Raw genomic sequence first — 18,054 nt, 5'->3', positions numbered from 1 at the left:
AGCTCGCTTCCATCTTAGACTGCATCATCACTTACCACCAGGTGAGATTGCAGTCAAGAGCTAACTTGTGATGGAATAACAAAACTGTCAGCCCTACACGTTAGATTTGGAACTGTAAACAAACAAATTATCTCCAAATATCCATTAGAACCATTAGAACTTACGAATATAACTACTCATGAAACCTTTCAGCGTATAACTATAAGGTAGTGAAGCTTTAGTCCCTAATTGAAACTATTGTTCAGGATATTGAAGATAACGTTCGAGCATAACGCAATAGAGCAAAGCAAAGCCGTAGAGCAAGTGTGTAGTGCAGACCGTAGTCGGAATCCGACTGTTGTTCGAAGTACACGTATTATTGACGTAAAGAGGTCCGTAGTATTCGAGCTTTCGGGCGCAAAAAGCTCGCGTTTCCATTCGGATTTTTTGTTCAGTGTTATTCAGGATTTGCCCCTTTTGGTTAAGGACTTTCGTGATTGTTTTGTAAAAAAACCTTGTATTGTAGGTAAATATTAAGTGGGAACCAGTTTTATTTTACTACTTGAGTTCTGTTTGTTTTATTTTTTCGCTGCAACTCTATAAAACTTTTGGTTTTGTGTGAGAGAAAACTTTCAAATAAAAAGTGTTTCTGAAACTGTAAAAGTTCAGGCGTATCCTTCAGTAAGTAAGTATGAAATATTTTTATTTGTGTCATTTCCATTTAGTTTCTAGACCATTTGTAGTGGAAAATAATAGTTGTTGAGACGGGAAAGAGGATTATTCTTGAAGTAGTATTTATGCTAAAAGTTTATAAAGTTCGTAGGTTTTACATGACAATTTTATATTTTAAATGTAAAACTGGTACAATGTATGTAGATCCTTACCTATGTAAGTATCTGTACAAAAATATTTTTTGCATTGTGAATTTAGAGTGCACTTCTAGTGAACAGTGTATATGACAATTTTATTTTTATTGTTCAAATTAATCAAGCTCATGAAAATTTTTCGGTAGGTACCTATCGTAATTTTTTCATTGTCTTCTTGGATATGTTATTGAGGGATTTCATGATTGGATTTTTTTCAGCAAGAGTTTGAAAATATGTTCGTGCTTACGCGGAAATTTTATTTCTAATTGAGTGCTTAAAAAAATAGTTCGACCTCTTACATTATGTTTGGGCAATCCTTCAAGAAAATATGGAACCTTTTTAATGACTTGTCATATTTCAATGAAAATGTTAAGATGCCGAAAGTCCTCAAAACTTTAAACTTTTTATGTATTAATTAGAACGAACCTTGCCCGCATTTAAGTACTTTTCATTAAAAGCCAAGTAAGTCTTTGACTTTAATAACGAGACTAAGTTGAGGAAAAATGTTTTGCGGGAGTTTTACTGGAGTCTTACCTACCTAACTTTCAAATTGAGGATGTATTAAATTCAACTGAAGAATTTTTATAGCAATTAAAGACTGTTCCATCGGACCACTTCTTTCTTTTGTGACTTTTTAACGATTTGGATTTAAGTCCCAGTTATTTCTGTTTTAATTCAATTTGTCTAACATCTGGGGCATACCTATCTCTATACATATAATATATAATTTTAATTATAACAAAGATTTTTTATTACCAGTGTACCTAATATAGGTATGAATCTATTATTAATAGGTCTTTGTCAATTTTGAAGTCTACAATATATGCGTATGAGTTAATTATTATCAACGTAGCTTAGATACAGTTCAAATTACTACCAGAGTGATCTAGACCGAGTGCCACAGCTACGTCTAGAATCATGAAGATTTTGCACGGAGGTTTTATTTGTGTTAGTGTAGAGTTGTCGACCCCTGCGTAGATAGGTGTCTCAGAAATCCTATTCGAGCGAAGACGGGCCGAATCAGCTAGTATTGATTTTTGTGAAAAACCAAAAACAACTCTTAATGATTTTAGTTTGAAATATTAGGGGCTTTGTCTAAAATATTGATTACTTCAGATTTAGAACCAAGTCGTCTTAAAAAGTTAAATTATTTTCAATCTGCGTAAAAAGAAGCTTTGTTAAGGCTCAAGTTTAATTTAACTTTCCTTTGGCCCTGCAATAAAGTATCAAACTCAAATTCATTGCATAATAAGTCTGAGATCTTCGGGTTTTAAAAGAGATCCTGTACAATCGAGAGCTTTTTGATCAATTCTGTAATGAGTTTTATTTTGGGACGATAGATTATGGTCTAAGAGCCCGCGAGGGCCAGACCTTTGTTATTTTATAACTGCTAAAAGTATCTTTGCGTATTGTCTCCAACACAGGGAAGAACGACCATAATATGAAGTTTGAATCACGGTGGCTTTGGAAAATAACAGGTAAAAAGGGTGTATAAAATCTTACGTTAAACTAAAAGGTTTATAAACCTCTCTGTCTGTCTGCCTGTACATGTTATTTTGTAACTCGATGCTTCTTACATTGTTGTACACCTTTGTTAGTAAACAAATTGTACCTGTTGTATTAAAGTTTACATTATTCATAGACGTCTAATTTGATGGCTCTGTACCGACATGGAGAGATTATTCTAGAATTCATTAATGTAACTTGATATCTCGTGAATAAGGGCTTAGTGCGGATTTAACCTACGAATGTAATACCTACCTATGATCAGTAATTAAGTTACTATTTTCTACCTAACCCTCTTTAATAGACTTAAATAAAGATTAAGTAAATAAATAAGTCATTTTTAAGGAGTCACTATCCATATTAAAAATGCGAAAGTAGGTATATTTGGCGGTTTAACTTAGATTGTGTGGTTTGACTTAGCTTCAATAAGTCCTAAAGCCAATCCCCTTCCAAGTTTTTTTTGTAAATGATAGAATAAACAAGTGTAAATTAAAAATTTATAACACCAAGTAAAAGTTACAGTAACTAGAAAAGAGCTGATAACTTTCAAACGGCTGAACCGATTTTCTTGGATTATAGCTAACAACACTCTTTATCAAGTCACCTTTCAAACAAAAAAAAAACTAAATTAAAATCGGTTCATTAGTTTAGGAGCTACGATGCCACAGACACACAGATACACATGTCAAACTTATGACACCCCTCTTTTTGAGTCGGGGGTTAAAAATACTACAGCCTTTTTAATTCGAAATAATGATCCGTTAGAAAATAACGTCATTATTTTATTGCGTGACCAAACAGTTTGTCGTAACTTCCAATGTCATACGTGAGAAGTTACCTACCTTGCCACCGTAATTTCTGATGAGATTTGTCTTATGGGGCGGGATAGGCCTACAAGATTTATTTTTTCATCTGAGGATCATTGCGCAACTCATTCGCAATCTTTATTTCTAATTTTTATAATTTTGAAACATGTATCAGGAATCTAATGGAATAAGTCAAGAGTGAATGGGCATCTAAGCAAGCGTGCTCCTTCTTAGGTTGCATCATCAGTCGGACTTGCTAGCAGCATAGCCTATATACGTCTTCGGCGGGGAGGGGCAACGCACGCACAACAGACGGAAACGTTTAAGTGCGGAAACCAGCCCAGAGAGAAGAAGAAGAAGAAGCCTATATACGTGTATACTGGGATGCCAGCAGGTCTGATTGTAGCCGTGCGCTAGTCTTCAAATTAAAGATAACAAGTGTAAATTAAAAATTTATAACACCCCCGACAAGTGAAGGTAAAAGAGCTGATAACTTTCAAACGGCTGAACCGATTTTCTTCGATTATAGCTAAGAACATTCTCGATCAAGCCACCTTTCAAACAAAAAACTAAATTAAAATCGGTTCATTAGTTAAGGAGCTACGATGCTACAGACAGATACACAGATACACACGTCAAACTTATAACACCCCTCTTTTTGGGTTGGGGGTTAAAAACTAATTCGCTATGAAATGAAACCATTCATAATTTTTATTAATTCTCTACTATTTTGATGGCGATTGTGACTGCGACTGGTTCCCGCAATTAACCCGCAACTCTACGTGTCTTACGATCTACGAATAAATAATAAGTAAGGGGCAATAACTCCTAAGAGATTCCTACAAATTTTCGGCACCAAAAGTTAATACTGTCACGTAGTACAATTATGATAACAGAATCATACATAACAAAGCTTTGAAGGACTTTTAGTGTAACTTTTTTTTAATTCCGTATCTCTAGGAAATTGTCCCGTTGTCCTAGAATCATGAAAAACAGGTAGCAATGTCTTATAATACTTAGCACAAGTAAAGGGAAAATTCCGGAAACCGTAAATTTGTGGTTAGGTACATCACAAAAAAAAATGTGTTTATGAACAAATAAATTAATATTTTCAATTTTCAAAGTAAGATACCAAGTCGGGTAGCATAAGACAGGGTTTTAGCCTGTACATTCTAAAATAGATTTTTATTCACTTTTACGTTCACGGTTTTCAGATTTTTCCTTAACCAATTCCTACCAAATTTCATGATTCTAGGTCAATGGGAAGTACCCTGTAGGTTTTCTTGACATCACGACTGACGGATAAACAGACTGCAGACATGCAGACAGACAGACAGACAACAAAGTGATTATAGGATCACTTTGTTGTCTGTCTGTCTGTCTCCTTTTTTCTTTTTGAGGTACGGAACCCTTAAAACATAGCAAATCTGTCTCTATGGGTACCTAGTGAAATCTCAATTTAGAGCTATATACTTGATTTGATCTTCAGTTGGATTTTAAATCTACTTTTGAAAAAATGACGAGAAATCCTGTATACAAAATGACCTACTTTTACAGGAATATGCATGCGATTTAAAGCGATTAATTGTGAGTTCATCCCATAGAATCCGTCTGATACAGATCGTGCCAACAGTAAGTACTTGCTCTGAATTTTCAATCCACTCTCATAGTATTGTACTCAAAAACTTTTTCGTCAGCCTCAATAAGACTGATGAGATTGAACCTTTACCTTTCAATTCCATCAGAGTCGCACTACAGCACAATTGCACAGCGTAAGGCCTAACACAAACGACCGTTTTTCAGTCTGAGATCAATTTTTCCGACTTCGGCTATCTCGACGTTCGACGATGACCTCCCAGAACGTGCGTCGAGTGGTTTAGGGATTTGTGGTGGTGCTCGGTGGCTGGCTTTTCCTGCATGTTTATCAGTGGGAGGGCGGGCGGTACAAATCTCATGCTGCATGTTGCACCATACAGATTTGTCTGGTTTAGTGGATTATAGCAAATTAAGCTTTTGGTTCCTTGGATGAACTCTCCGGTGCAGTAGTGGTGAGCACTGCGGTTTTATAAGTGGGAGGTCCCGAGTTTGATTCCCGGCAGGAGCAATTGGAGACTTTGCAATTTCTAAATTGTCTCTGGTCTGGTTGGGTGGGAGTCTCGGCCGTGGCTAGTTACCACCCAACCGGCTAAGATGTGTCGCCAAGTAATTTAGCGTTTCGGTACGAGGCCGGGTAGAAACCATAATATATGATATGGGATATGAGTTTATTAAAAACTGTCATACAACTTCCAAGATAGCTCACTTTCATCTAAGACTACCACCACCACCACATTTACCACCAAGTGAGATCGCAGTCAAGGGCTATCTTGTATCACCTTCACCACCTAAGCGTCTGGTGCACTTTGACCGCCCGTTGTTAAACATTAAGTTATTGAGGCCTATATCGACTTTTATATACCTTCACTACAATCAGTTAGTGTAAAAAGTACAATATTATCTAGTGTTGGACAGACCGTTTTCGGCATTCTGCGACAGGCATAATAAAAATACGAAAAAATATTATGCACTTTCCCGACCCAGTTTATCTTAAGGCTATCTTTGTCAACGATCCCCCGTCGATTTCCTACGTATGATATTATTGTTCTTATCTCTATCTGCCCTGGTTCGTGCATTCTCGGTTCCTAGATCGGTACATTTGTGATAACCAATTCAAATTGCTGTGATTGGCTGAATTTACCATGTTCTTGCTGCGACAGTGAGTTTGAGCCACTAGCGGAACAATGTTAGCCGGTCAGAAATGATTGCAATTAGTCAACCTGTTTGACGTCCGTGTTCTGTTTTCGATTACAAAAAAGAAAAAATTGTTGTTGCAATCATCAATTTTAGCAAATAGTGAAAGAGAGTCGGCCAATCAGAGGTCACAACTACCGTCACACTTTCTGTCACACTATGGCAGTAGGCATACCGAGTAATGAAAACAATTTTTCATTCTGTCTAGGAAGTAAGTAGGGTTGCCACCTGCCTCTTTTTGATTTACAGGCTACCACCATCAAAAATACGGGGTTTAGATTTGAAGAAATTTGAAAATTTGAAGTATTTGAAGAAATAGGCGGTGGTTCTCTCTGAAATGCATGGAAAGCCTATTTAGATATTTCAGTTTATTTGTAAGTTTTGTATTTTTTCTCTGTATGTTGCCGTGTCTTGATTGGTGAACTGTGTTTGCAATGTGGTTTTAAATAAAAGATTTATTTATTTAAATAGCTTTTAGAAACTCTTAGTTTTGTAAAGCAAAATGTTATACATTTCATGCATACAATCTTTTCATTTTAACTTAAAATTACATTTAATTTGTAATTCCACCTTCACAGTATCAATACTATGGCCGTAGCCAGGAATCGATTGCGGGAGAGGTTTTATCAGGGCCGGAACTGAATCCTGTCATGAGGAAAAAAACATTCGCTCAACTTTATGGGCTAATTACCTGGTTAGTGGAATTTCGCCTTTCAATTTGACAGTGAGATAAAATACAACAATAAAAAAGCGCGAGCGCTCTTTTTTGGTTCAATACAGAAAAAATTAAAGTGAAAGGGAGACGAGTTTAGCCAAAGCAACATTTTATTTTTAAAGCTTCCTATCCATACTATTATTACGAATACGACAGTATATCTATTTGCCTATCTATTTGTTACCCTTTCACGGCCCATCTTCTTTACCAAAATTTTGGTACTTACTATTCAGAGGTAACTTGCATCCCAGACATTTTTTTTTAGGCAGCTTTTTAGCCCGGAAAATCCCCCACGGAATTTAAAAAAATATAAATTCATGCAAACGAAATTGCGGGGTTTACACCAAGTAATAGAAATTCAAAGCGCGAGTGAAGTGAGCGCGAAATGTTTGATATATTTCCAAAAAAAAAATTGGTAAGCAAATGCAAGAAATAGTGTAAGTATTATTTTAGGCTTAGGTTTTTGACGGCTTGCCAGGCGCAATCGCCATTTCTAAATTTCTGGTCTGGTGGGAGGTTTCGGTCATGGCTAGTTATATGGTTAGTATGGCCCTAACGGCCAAGAAATTAGACTGCATCTTCACTTACCACTAGAAAAGATTAAAGTCACGGGCTAACTTGTATAAAAAAAGGCTTACATCCTCAAACCAAGCCCCGCCGCCTTGGCTACGACCATGATCAATATCGAGTGGGTTTCGGCTACGCATTGCCGCAAAAGGAAAATATTCTTTCTACTGGACATAACGTCAGTGTTTGATTTCGCCAGCCAGTTGTAAATTTGTAAAAAACCGGCCAAGTGCGAGTCAGACCCACGCACCGAGGGTTCCGTATTCGGGTATTTTTTCCGACATTTTACTCGAGAAATCAAAAACTGTTATGCATTAAAAAAATATGCATAAAAATAAATAAAAATCTGTTTTAGAATGAACAGGTAAAGCCCTTTCATATGATAACCCACTTGATATATGTAGTTATCTTACTTTGAAAATTGAAAATACTAATATTTGTTCATGAACACATGACAGACGGATAGAAGGACAGATGGACAGACGGACAGACGGAAAGACTGACAGACTGACAGACAACGAAGTGATCCTATTATTATTATTATTATTATTATTATTAAGCCTTTATTTACTCCTTATCTTTACATAAGTATAAAAGTTTTTCCTACAACTATCTAGTTATTTTATTTTACAATTTTTACCTTATCTTTATGTTAGTTTTATTAGTAAGTAGGTTTATTATTATGTGTATATTTTGTATGTGTATATGTGGTTTATATGTTGTGTTATGTACAGTGTTGGTTAATAAAATTGTTAGTTTACAAATGTTTCAAGCTTAAATTATTATTTATTGTTAGTTTACAAATTTATATTTATGTACCTACATCTATATCTATATCTATTGCTAATTTCTAATTTTGTCTAATTTTATTATTTATTAATTGAGTAGGTAGGTAATCACTATACAATATAGATAAGGATCCCATATTTGGGTATAAGGCCTCCCTCCGGTTCTCTTAGTTTTTTGTATTTTTCCTCAATGCAAAATCTTGAAAAATCCGTAATAATTATATTCATTAGGTAATTTTTTTTTTTCATATTATTTTTTCCTTTGATTCCTCGCGTTAGTAATCAGTAGGTATTCCAAAATTTTCCTTTCATAAGTACATTCCGTTTTGTTCAATTATGTAAATAAATCCTGTTTCTATCCTATATGCATTTATCATAAAATTATTATTATTATATTATATGCATGGTATTTTAAATGGTGGTGATTGATATCTATTTTCGAACCGGGGGGGTTGTGGTCTTACTCCTCCACGGTGACCGGCCGTCTTGGAGGAGGAGGAGGGTGGCACCTTATATTGTAAGTAAGTATTACATTAACTAAGCCTAACTGTTTGTACCTATGTTAAGGTGTTGCTGCAGCGTCTGGATTCATGTATTCATGCATTTGGGATGTCTTTGTTGGTCCAGTAAGATGTCAGGTTGTTGTTTTTATGAGGTTGAGTCGTCTTTTTGGGTTTCCTTGTATTTTTACCATGCTTGTCGGGAGGAGTTTCAGAGAGATTGCGTTTATTTCCTCGTTTTGTGTTTTCACTTCTCTCTTTTTCTGGAACGATAATTAACTTATCATATATGATTATAACTTTTTTGCCTTTTTCCCGTTCTTCCTTCGCCATTTCTTGAAGTTGTTTTCTTTTCTGTAAAATTTTTGGTGGGTAGTCTTCTTTTATGTAGTAATTTAAATGTTCGAGTGATTTTTTGTTGCGTAAAATTTCAATTTTTCTCCTGTATGTCGAAAGTGTAACAATAACGGGTCTAGGTTTATCGCATTTTTTACCAATTCTTTTTATACCTTGTATTTCAAAACTAGTACAATCTATCTTCATAATACCACTGAATATCTTGAGAATATTATTATGTAAATCTTCGTAATTCTGTTCTTTTTCCTCGACACCAAAAATAACGATATTTCTCTCCCTGGCTTGTTTTTCGAGAAGGTCTAGTCGTTGTTCTTGTGAACTAACTGTGACCTCTAGATTTTGTAGTTTACTTTGGATGTCGTCAAATTTTTCGTCGATTTTGTTGAGTAAATTTATTTCGCTATAAGATCCTATAAGAGTTCTTTTTTGCTTTTGAGTTACGGAACCCTAAAAATATTTAGTTTTATTTGCCCCGTATTTTATTTTCATAATTACAGGTTTCTGTATCCTGAAATACGGGGTAACCAGTAAAATACGGGGCCTCTGGCAACCCTATTCGGAAAAAACTGTCACATTCAAGTTAATGTCAAATATTTTGTTTTCAATTACAGAAAGCTGCATCAATCATTATTACAATATTTTCTTTGTTGTGATTGGCTGAATTTTTGAGTTTCAGCCAATAAACAGACTGTTTGCCAATTAAACGTCATAACAATATAAATGCCAGAAAGTTTAACCAAATAAAACAAACTTAATGAGAACCTAGTGAGAATGCAAACGGCACACAATTTATAATACATATTATGTTAGTCGTATATAATAGATATTATAGTAGTCGTTCACTTTGGTAATAGTCAGATTGTCATCAGTAAAATTGATATTGGTCGATGTATCGTAAATTATTGTTTCGGTGACAAATATTTTTATTATCTATTTATCTTTGAACAGAATGGAATAGAATGAAATGGAATGGAATACAATGATAAATTTTTATTCCTGTAAACTTTTAGGTAAACTTCAAAGTGTTTTTGGATGGTCAGAAAAATTTACCACTGGTTCGGAATGCCGTTCCTACGTTTTCTAGGGTTTCGTACCTCAAAATGAAAAACGGAACTCTTATAGGATCACTTTGTTGTCTATCTGTCTGTCTGTCGTGTGTGTCAAGAAAACCTCTAGGGTACTTCCCGTTGACTCAAAACCATGAAATTTGGCAGGTAACCTAACTGCGTAATTTTGGGTAGTTTTTTTAATCGATCGAGAAAGTTTGCGACATTGTTCAATAAAAAATTTGGATTCCAACTCCTCAATCCTGATGTTGCAGGGGACCTGACTACTAAAGCTAATGGGATTTAAAAAGTGTCGATTATTAATTGATATTGAAGGTATCTATACCAAGTAAACACTTTGTCGTTGACCTCAACCCTGATGCTGTAAGAAATTGCATTCCTAAATCCTGGTGATCCCTCGGGATTTGAAAAGGATCATCCGTTTAAATATTCTTACGTGATACAGAAACAAGTTGCATCCCGGGGACGGGCTATTACGGAGAGGCAACTTTTGTTCTGGGAAATGAAAGGCTCGGGATTTTTAAAAACCTAAATCCACGCGAGCGAAGCTGCGGGCATTAGCTAGTTGTAAATATATTTAGAAGCTACTATAAGATAATAGATAAGGTACTTATTTCCTTATATTTTTATTGTATGGCAGCGCGCGGTTTTAAATTATAAATTGCACGTCCTGTCCTTTTCTGTAATTCATTTTTTTCTCAATATCTACCGCATTATCTCATAGCAAGAGTCCATAAGACATAATACAGTGAAAATAGGCAAAATATACAATTTTTGCAGTTTCCACGTCAGTACCTGTCGAATTTTTCTAACAGTGTAAGCAGCAGAGCTGAGTTTACCATCAAGTGTTGATATGTGGGTGTTCCATGGAAGCTTTGCATCTAACATTATACCGAGAAACACGGGGTTCTCCTTTATTTTCAACATATGATTATTTATCAATGAATTTATGTCATTTAAGGTCCTGGTATTGGGCAGTGTGAATTCAACACACTTAGATTTCTTTGCATTTGGAAGTAAATTGTTAGCAATAAATCAGAGAGTGACCTGTGATATGGCATTACATATAGTATACATTGTCAAAAATTATAATATTAAAGCTGTGCGTATTACGTAAGGAATAGGTTGCAAGAGAGTTGCAACTTGCAGGGTTTGATGCATGCGCTATTGCCAGCAAACATGAGACATATTTTTATCTACAGGCAACGTCTGAGCAGGTAACGCATACGTCTAACGCAAGTTGAAATGTACCAGTGTATTTAGTTAGACCTATCGACAAGTTTGGAGTCGGGTGCAGTCTAAATGTGGCCCGTATGTTTAGACTGTCAGTTTCTGTCAGTTTCACGTGTCGTCCCCCGCACTTCACCACCCCGCTTGCACAAATCGAGACAGCACGAAATTTTCAAGATTTCTGGGTGTAATTTCTGGTTTTCGTAGTTCCCACATAATTATAACAATATAAAATATATAACGATAATTTTTTTACTACATAATATTCATTAAATTTTCTAGGTCTGTGGTTTTTCCAAATTTCATTAAATTGCTTCGTTGTCTAGAAAAACGAGCACAAAGTTGGGCCTTTTTTTAAAGAAAAATACAAATCTTTGAGCCCCTGTAATTTTAAAACTACATATTTTTAGAAAAATCTAAAACACCACAGACACAGATATTAGTTTCTAGACTATGTCTGCAAAATTTCATGGACTTTGGTTGCTTAATATTCAAATGAAATGGGAACTACGATTGTATGGAGTAAGTGACGGAGAGAGCTCTGTTAAACAATGGACACAATCTGGAACGATGTACGGTGTAATTGGAGGAACCCGCGCTGCCCCAAGATGTTAAGGGTGCATTGTGCAATATTATGTAATACTACCTTTTGCCTACGACTTGCCCCCGTGGATTAAGGCTTTTAAAAATCCCGTGGGAGCTCCTTGTTTATCTGACATGCCGTCCTGCACATCTCTACCCAGTGAGTGAAGGAACAGAGAGTGTAGGCATGTGTTTGCGAACACACTTGTACACTATAATTACTGTAGTTGGCTAGTCTCCGTTGAAATTGGAAAAATCCCGTAGAAATTCCTTGTTTATCTGACCTGCCGTAATGCGCCTGATCTCTATCCTGTGAGAGAACAGAAAGGTACAATAATTATAATCTCCTAGATGATGCCCGCGACTTCGTCCGTGTGGATTTAGATTTTTAAAAATCCCGGGGGAACGCTTTGATTTTCTGGGACGCAAGTTACCTCTGTATCGAATTTTATATAAATCGGTTAAACGGACGGACCTTTATGAATACCGCGGGAACATCTTGATTTTCCGGCATTAAAAGCCTTTGTCCGTCCCCGGGATGTAAGCTAACTCTGTACGTTTCATCAAAATCGGTTAAACTGTTGAGCCGTGAAAAGCTAGCAGACGGACAGACAGACACTGTACTGCGTACCTACTTGTCTAATCTCCGCTAAGATTGGAGTGGTTTAAATTCAGCCCGAAAGTGGCCGGAGGATGTCTTTCTATTCTATATGATAATCCAGGACGTGGTCTACCATTGTGCCAAATTTCATTCTAATGCATTCTAGTGCATGCAAGCCGTGTATGTATGACTGGCAACAAACATCCAAGCATCTTCGGAAACTTGCACATTTTTAGGGTTCCGTACCTCAAAAGGAAAAACGTCACCCTTATAGGATCACTTTGTTGTCTGTCTGTCGGTCTGTATATTCTAAAAAAACCGATTTTATTTATTTTTATGCATAGTAGTTTTTGATTTATCGTGCAAATTGTCGGAAAAATTACCCGAGTACGGAACCCTCGGTGCGCGAGTCTGACTCGCACTTGGCCGGTTTTTATCATTCGGTAAGTATATCACGAAGTAAGTTTATAAATAGTTTAATAGTCACGTTCTCATAGATGTCATAGTAACTGTTGATTTTTCTCTGAAAAGGCACTGAATTGGGTAACTAAACAGTCAACCCTAACGGTAAGTAACGCAGTCCTAAGACCTTGTAATAATAATAATTGAGCTATTAAAATAACACCATAACATTTACCACCCACGCTAACAATTTAGTAGCAAAAAAAACATACGTAGGTAAGTAATTAAAGCATTAACTTCGGATTATGGTACCTTAATCCGTTATATCTAAATTAGTCAGACATGACTCATAGCCAAATTGCAAATAAACTACGTGCTGTTATTAAAGATGGCGTATTTTCCGATGATACAGGATGCAGCTTGGATCCGTGATGACTTCTCGAAATAACGACTGATCAAAAATGTTGTTTTAATGACTTTAAGTATTCATTCATGATCAACCCATTTCCGCCCCACTACTGAGTACGGGTCTCCTCTCAGAATGAGAACGGTTTAGGTCATAGTCTGCCACGCTGGCCCAATGCGGATTGGCAGACTTCACACACCTTTGAGAACATGGAGAACTCTCAGGCATGCAGGTTCGGGAAAAACCTAAATCCAAGCGGACGAAGTCGCGGGGATCATCTAGTTCTAAATAAGAATATCCAGCAAGAAACTCAGCAGAATATTCAAAAGACCAATGTTGAAACTAAATACCTTCTTACGTTCATCACACTAATATTATAAAGGCGAAAGTTTGTATGTGTGTGTGTGTGTGTGTGTGTGTGTGTGTGTGTGTGTATGTTTGTTACTCCTTCACGCAAAAACTACTGGACGGATTTGGCTGAAATTTGGAATGAAGATAGGTAATATCCTGGATTAGCACATAGGCTACTTTTTATCCCGGAAAATCAAAGAGTTCCCACGGGATTTCAAAAAGCTAAATCCACGCGGGCGAAGTCGCGGGCATCGGCTAGTAAGGTAATAAGACTAGGTACGAAATCATTTGGTGTACTTAATCAAAATATTTGTTCATTTTCACCGAAAATTTTCTCGGCTCATTTTGTGATGTTAAAATATTCAGTTATGCAAATTGGTGAAAATCAATTTGACTGTTCAAATAGTAGTGACTGCGGTGCTTATTGGCGTTCGATGACTTGTAAAATTACAGACGATAAGTTTTGATGATTCCGTTTAGATAATTCATTCTGATTTTCGAAACTTCGATTGCCATAATACCTATTCTTTGCAGAAAAGTTGCAGACACTATTTTTGTGTCATTTCAATGTACAAACTTATGGTGTTATGATAGCCATTGATGTTAGAACAGCCATTTCTGTGATAATATCACTATAATATTGCACTATATAATAATATTGATAATATTGCACTAATCACTCTATCACACTAATATCACACTTCACAGTTCACACTAATATTATAAAGTTTGTGTGCATGTGTGTGTGTGTGTGTGTGCGTGTGTGTGTGCGTGTGTGTGTGTATGTTTGTTACTCCTTCACAAAAAACTACTTGACGGATTTGGCTAAAATTTGAAATGAAGATAGATAATACCCTGGATTAGCACATAGGCTACTTTTTATCCCGGAAAATCAAAGAGTTTCCACGGCATTTCGAGAAACCTAAATCCACGCGGTCGAAGTCGCGGGCATCGGCTAGTCTATAATAATACCTACCAATCTATCTAATTGCTCTTAAATCCTAATCAATACCTACTAATATTATAAATGTAAAGTTGTGTTTGTTTTGTATTTGTCCTTGACCTAATCCCGCTGCAATGCATCAACGGATTGATGTGATATTTTGCACAGGTATAATTATTATTATTATAATCGGTTGGTGACTAAAAATGATTAACGCCCACTGAGTTTTTTGTCTCTGTCATTTGTATTGGATTACGTAACAGAGAGAGCGCTATATTAACTTACTAGCTGACGCCCGCGACTTCGTCCGCGTGGATTTAGGTTTGTCAAAATCCCGTGGGAACTCTTTGATTTTCCGAGATAAAAAGTAGCCTATGTGCTAATCCAGGATATAATCTATCTCCATTCTAAATTTCAGCCCAATCCGTCCAGTAGTTTTTGCGTGAAGGAGTAACAAACATACACACACACACACACACACACAAACTTTCTCCTTTATAATACTAGTATGATTTCCGTGGATAGAGTATAGCAGAGTCGTAGTTCCGGCCGTTTAATTTTGATCTGTAACATAAACACGCTCGTTCTATTACGTTACGATATAATTTTAGGTTAGTCGTCACCTTTAGGCTATTCTCATAAAACCACATCGATGATAAAACCTAATCGAAATAGGCAAAGTACGCGCCTTATTGCTAATTAATTTCTAAAGCAACACCATTACTTCTCAGGTATATTTACGATCGTTTTAATGGCACGTTATTTTAATATTTTATATCGCTTTTAGGTTTAAGATGCAGGTAAAATAATGTTTTCGCACTTCAGTGCTAGTTTTGCTATAAACTTATATTCAATATAGTCTCCATTTTTAACCCCCGACCCAAAAAGAGGGGTGTTATAAGTTTGACGTGTGTATCTGTGTATCTGTGTGTCTGTGTATCTGTGTATCTGTGTATCTGTGTATCTGTGTATCTGTGTATCTGTGTATCTGTGTATCTGTCTGTGGCATCGTAGCGCCTAAACGAATGAACCGATTTTAATTTAGTTTTTTTTGTTTGAAAGGTGGCTTGATCGAGAGTGTTCTTAGCTATAATCCAAAAAAATTGGTGCAGCCGTTTAAGAGTTATCAGCTCTTTTCTAGTTTTCTTGTAGAAAAGAAGGTTACATAACCTTTAGGTTCATAATATTATGTCAATTGACAAGTGTCAAGCTGTCAAGATGGACGTTGTCTTGATACATAATTATTTATTGAAAATGATGTTTTGGAAAACTCTGATACTTTGGATCGTAGGCGCGGAATAGTCCAAGAAAATCGGTTCAGCCGTTTGAAAGTTATCAGGTATTTTCGGTCTTTTCTAGTTACTGTAACTTCACTTGTCGGGGGTGTTATAAATTTTTAATTTACACTTGTCTTCAACTCCCTTCAGACGTCAGTCATGTTTATAGTTAATTAACATGAGTTTAAGTTACAAAGTATTCTTAATGCAATTAGATCTCTCCAATACGTTAAACAGGTGGGCCGGAAAAGCTAGCAAACAGACAGACACAGACTTTCGCATTTAAAATATTAATATGAATATCGATGGTATAAGTACGGGCGTACAGTTTCTTCCATTACAACTCGTATGATCTAGAGAGCACGTTAGAGTTTAGACACATTCAAAATTTTGTAAACAACTCAGTAGGTACTTAATACCAAAAATTGGCAAAAAGAGGATGTGTTTTCTAAGAAAACATTCATACCCTTAACTTGAGATCTATCATCGCAAAAAAATGACAAGAAAATATCCAGGAAATTTCTATTGCGATGCGACATGGCATTTTACCATAATCAGTTTGTTCATAATATTATTATCTCAATTTAGATGTGATTGTAGGTTGGAAGTTTTTAAGAAAATACTTCCAATTATTATAATAATGAAAAATGAAACCAACTGAAGGTCGGGCGCTTAGCTGCGTGGGGGCGACCCTTGGAAATTAATAAAAAGCTTTCAAAGTTTCGGTCGACTCATCTGGCGACTGAAATAACTTGGGATCTGCTTTTAAACGTGGAACCTAGTCTACTATTGCAACTATATTTCTGTGTCACCGATTATGTTTGTAGTCAGGAAAATTGCCGCTAAAGGAAAATGAAAGTCGCGTTCTGAATTACATGCCCTAATTTTAAATTTTTATTAAGAGGGGTCTCTCTTTCACTCGCTCCATACAAACGTAGTTCCAATTTCATTTGAATATTAAGCAACCAAAGTCCATGAAATTTAGCAGACATATTCTAGAAACTAATATCTATGCCTGTATGGAGTAAGTGACGGAGAGAGCCCTGTTATGAGGAGTTTATTTGCAATGGGTTTCAAAGGGGTGGTTTCTACATCAATGTTACAAACAAAATGTTAACATAAAACAAGTACGTAGTAGTAGATGTAGATACGTACTCTTATATTCTCTTTTGAATAGGTAGACTTGTTCTATAAATTATTATCTGTGTCTGTGGTTTCCAGATTTCTGTAAAAAAATTGTAGTTTCGAAGTGACTCAGGCTACAGGATTTACATACAAACTTCAAGTCCGTGTGACTTTGAGAATACACACGTTACACGTAGCCATGGTTATTTACGGAATAACCATGGCTGCAGATATTTGTTTCTAGAATTCTAGAATGTATATCTACAAACTTTCATTGAGTTTGATTGTATTAGTATTCAAATGAGAATCACACTAGCTTCGTATGAAAGAAAGAAAAAAAATGCATTTATTTGTTGTTGGTGTCACAGATAAAAATAAAATATACAAATGTACATTTTCAGCTGTGACCCGGGTATGGAGGGCGTGAAGAGTATACATGGATCAAGGAAACAAACTTCGCATAAGGGATTTGTATAAACAAATGTTAGGCATTCTTGTGAGATGTATAACATTGGCATTTGTTTACTTTGGAACTTCCTAATTACTGCCAAGGCTACGAAGTTGTTTGTCTTTTGGAGCTGAAAGTAAAGTTTATTATAGATTCTAAGGCAAGGTCTCCAAATTTTTTAAGTTTGTAAGGACTATAATAGATTCTCTGTCAACATGGTATGTAAATATTATATTGGCATATATTATTATTGTATTAGTCATGTCTTTCTTTACATTTATTTTTCTTCATTGGAGAAGAATGAAAAAATCCTCACAGGACTACTGCCGACTGGCAGTGCATGTCCGATTTTCAGGGACTAAAGCAATCTCCCCGTTTCTTCCAAGTATGGCAACGCTTCTGGGAGCATTTTCGTCAACTAAGCTTTCCGCCCTCTTTTCTCTCTCCTTTTTCTCACTATTACTATTTACTCTTTTCTTACATTGATGAGAAGATGTTGATGGCTGTCGAGTGATAAATTCACTCGTGCTTATGCCACGCGTCTTAATTTTAGAGCTAACTAATACGCAAACAGTTTTTAGCTGCCCACAAGGTGTCACTAACGTCGCCTGAGCGTCTAGCTTGCCTAGCAATCATAGCGTCTAAAGATAGAGGCTTGAGCTTTTTCTTTAGACGCAGATTGCAAGTCAAGGCAGCTATATAATACTCATTATATCAGACGAAGCCGCTCCCGAGCTTCTCAAATTCA

General features: G+C 36.0%; 1 protein-coding gene across 1 annotated transcript in view; it reads left to right on the top strand.

Moving 5' to 3' along the window:
• Nucleotides 1-345: 345 nt before the first annotated feature.
• The window catches only part of LOC123875018 (hemicentin-2-like), a 182,803-nt gene continuing 165,094 nt past the window's right edge, over nt 346-18,054 (top strand). The window contains exon 1 of the mRNA XM_045920651.1: nt 346-660. The gene's annotated coding sequence lies outside the window, so the exon portion shown is untranslated. The remainder of the gene's footprint in view (nt 661-18,054) is intronic.

The sequence above is a fragment of the Maniola jurtina genome, chromosome 19, assembly GCF_905333055.1.
Source record: "Maniola jurtina chromosome 19, ilManJurt1.1, whole genome shotgun sequence".
NCBI lineage: Eukaryota > Metazoa > Arthropoda > Insecta > Lepidoptera > Nymphalidae > Maniola > Maniola jurtina.
The sequence above is the reverse complement of the archived record's forward strand: the minus strand, read 5'-3'. Positions and strand labels throughout refer to the sequence as shown.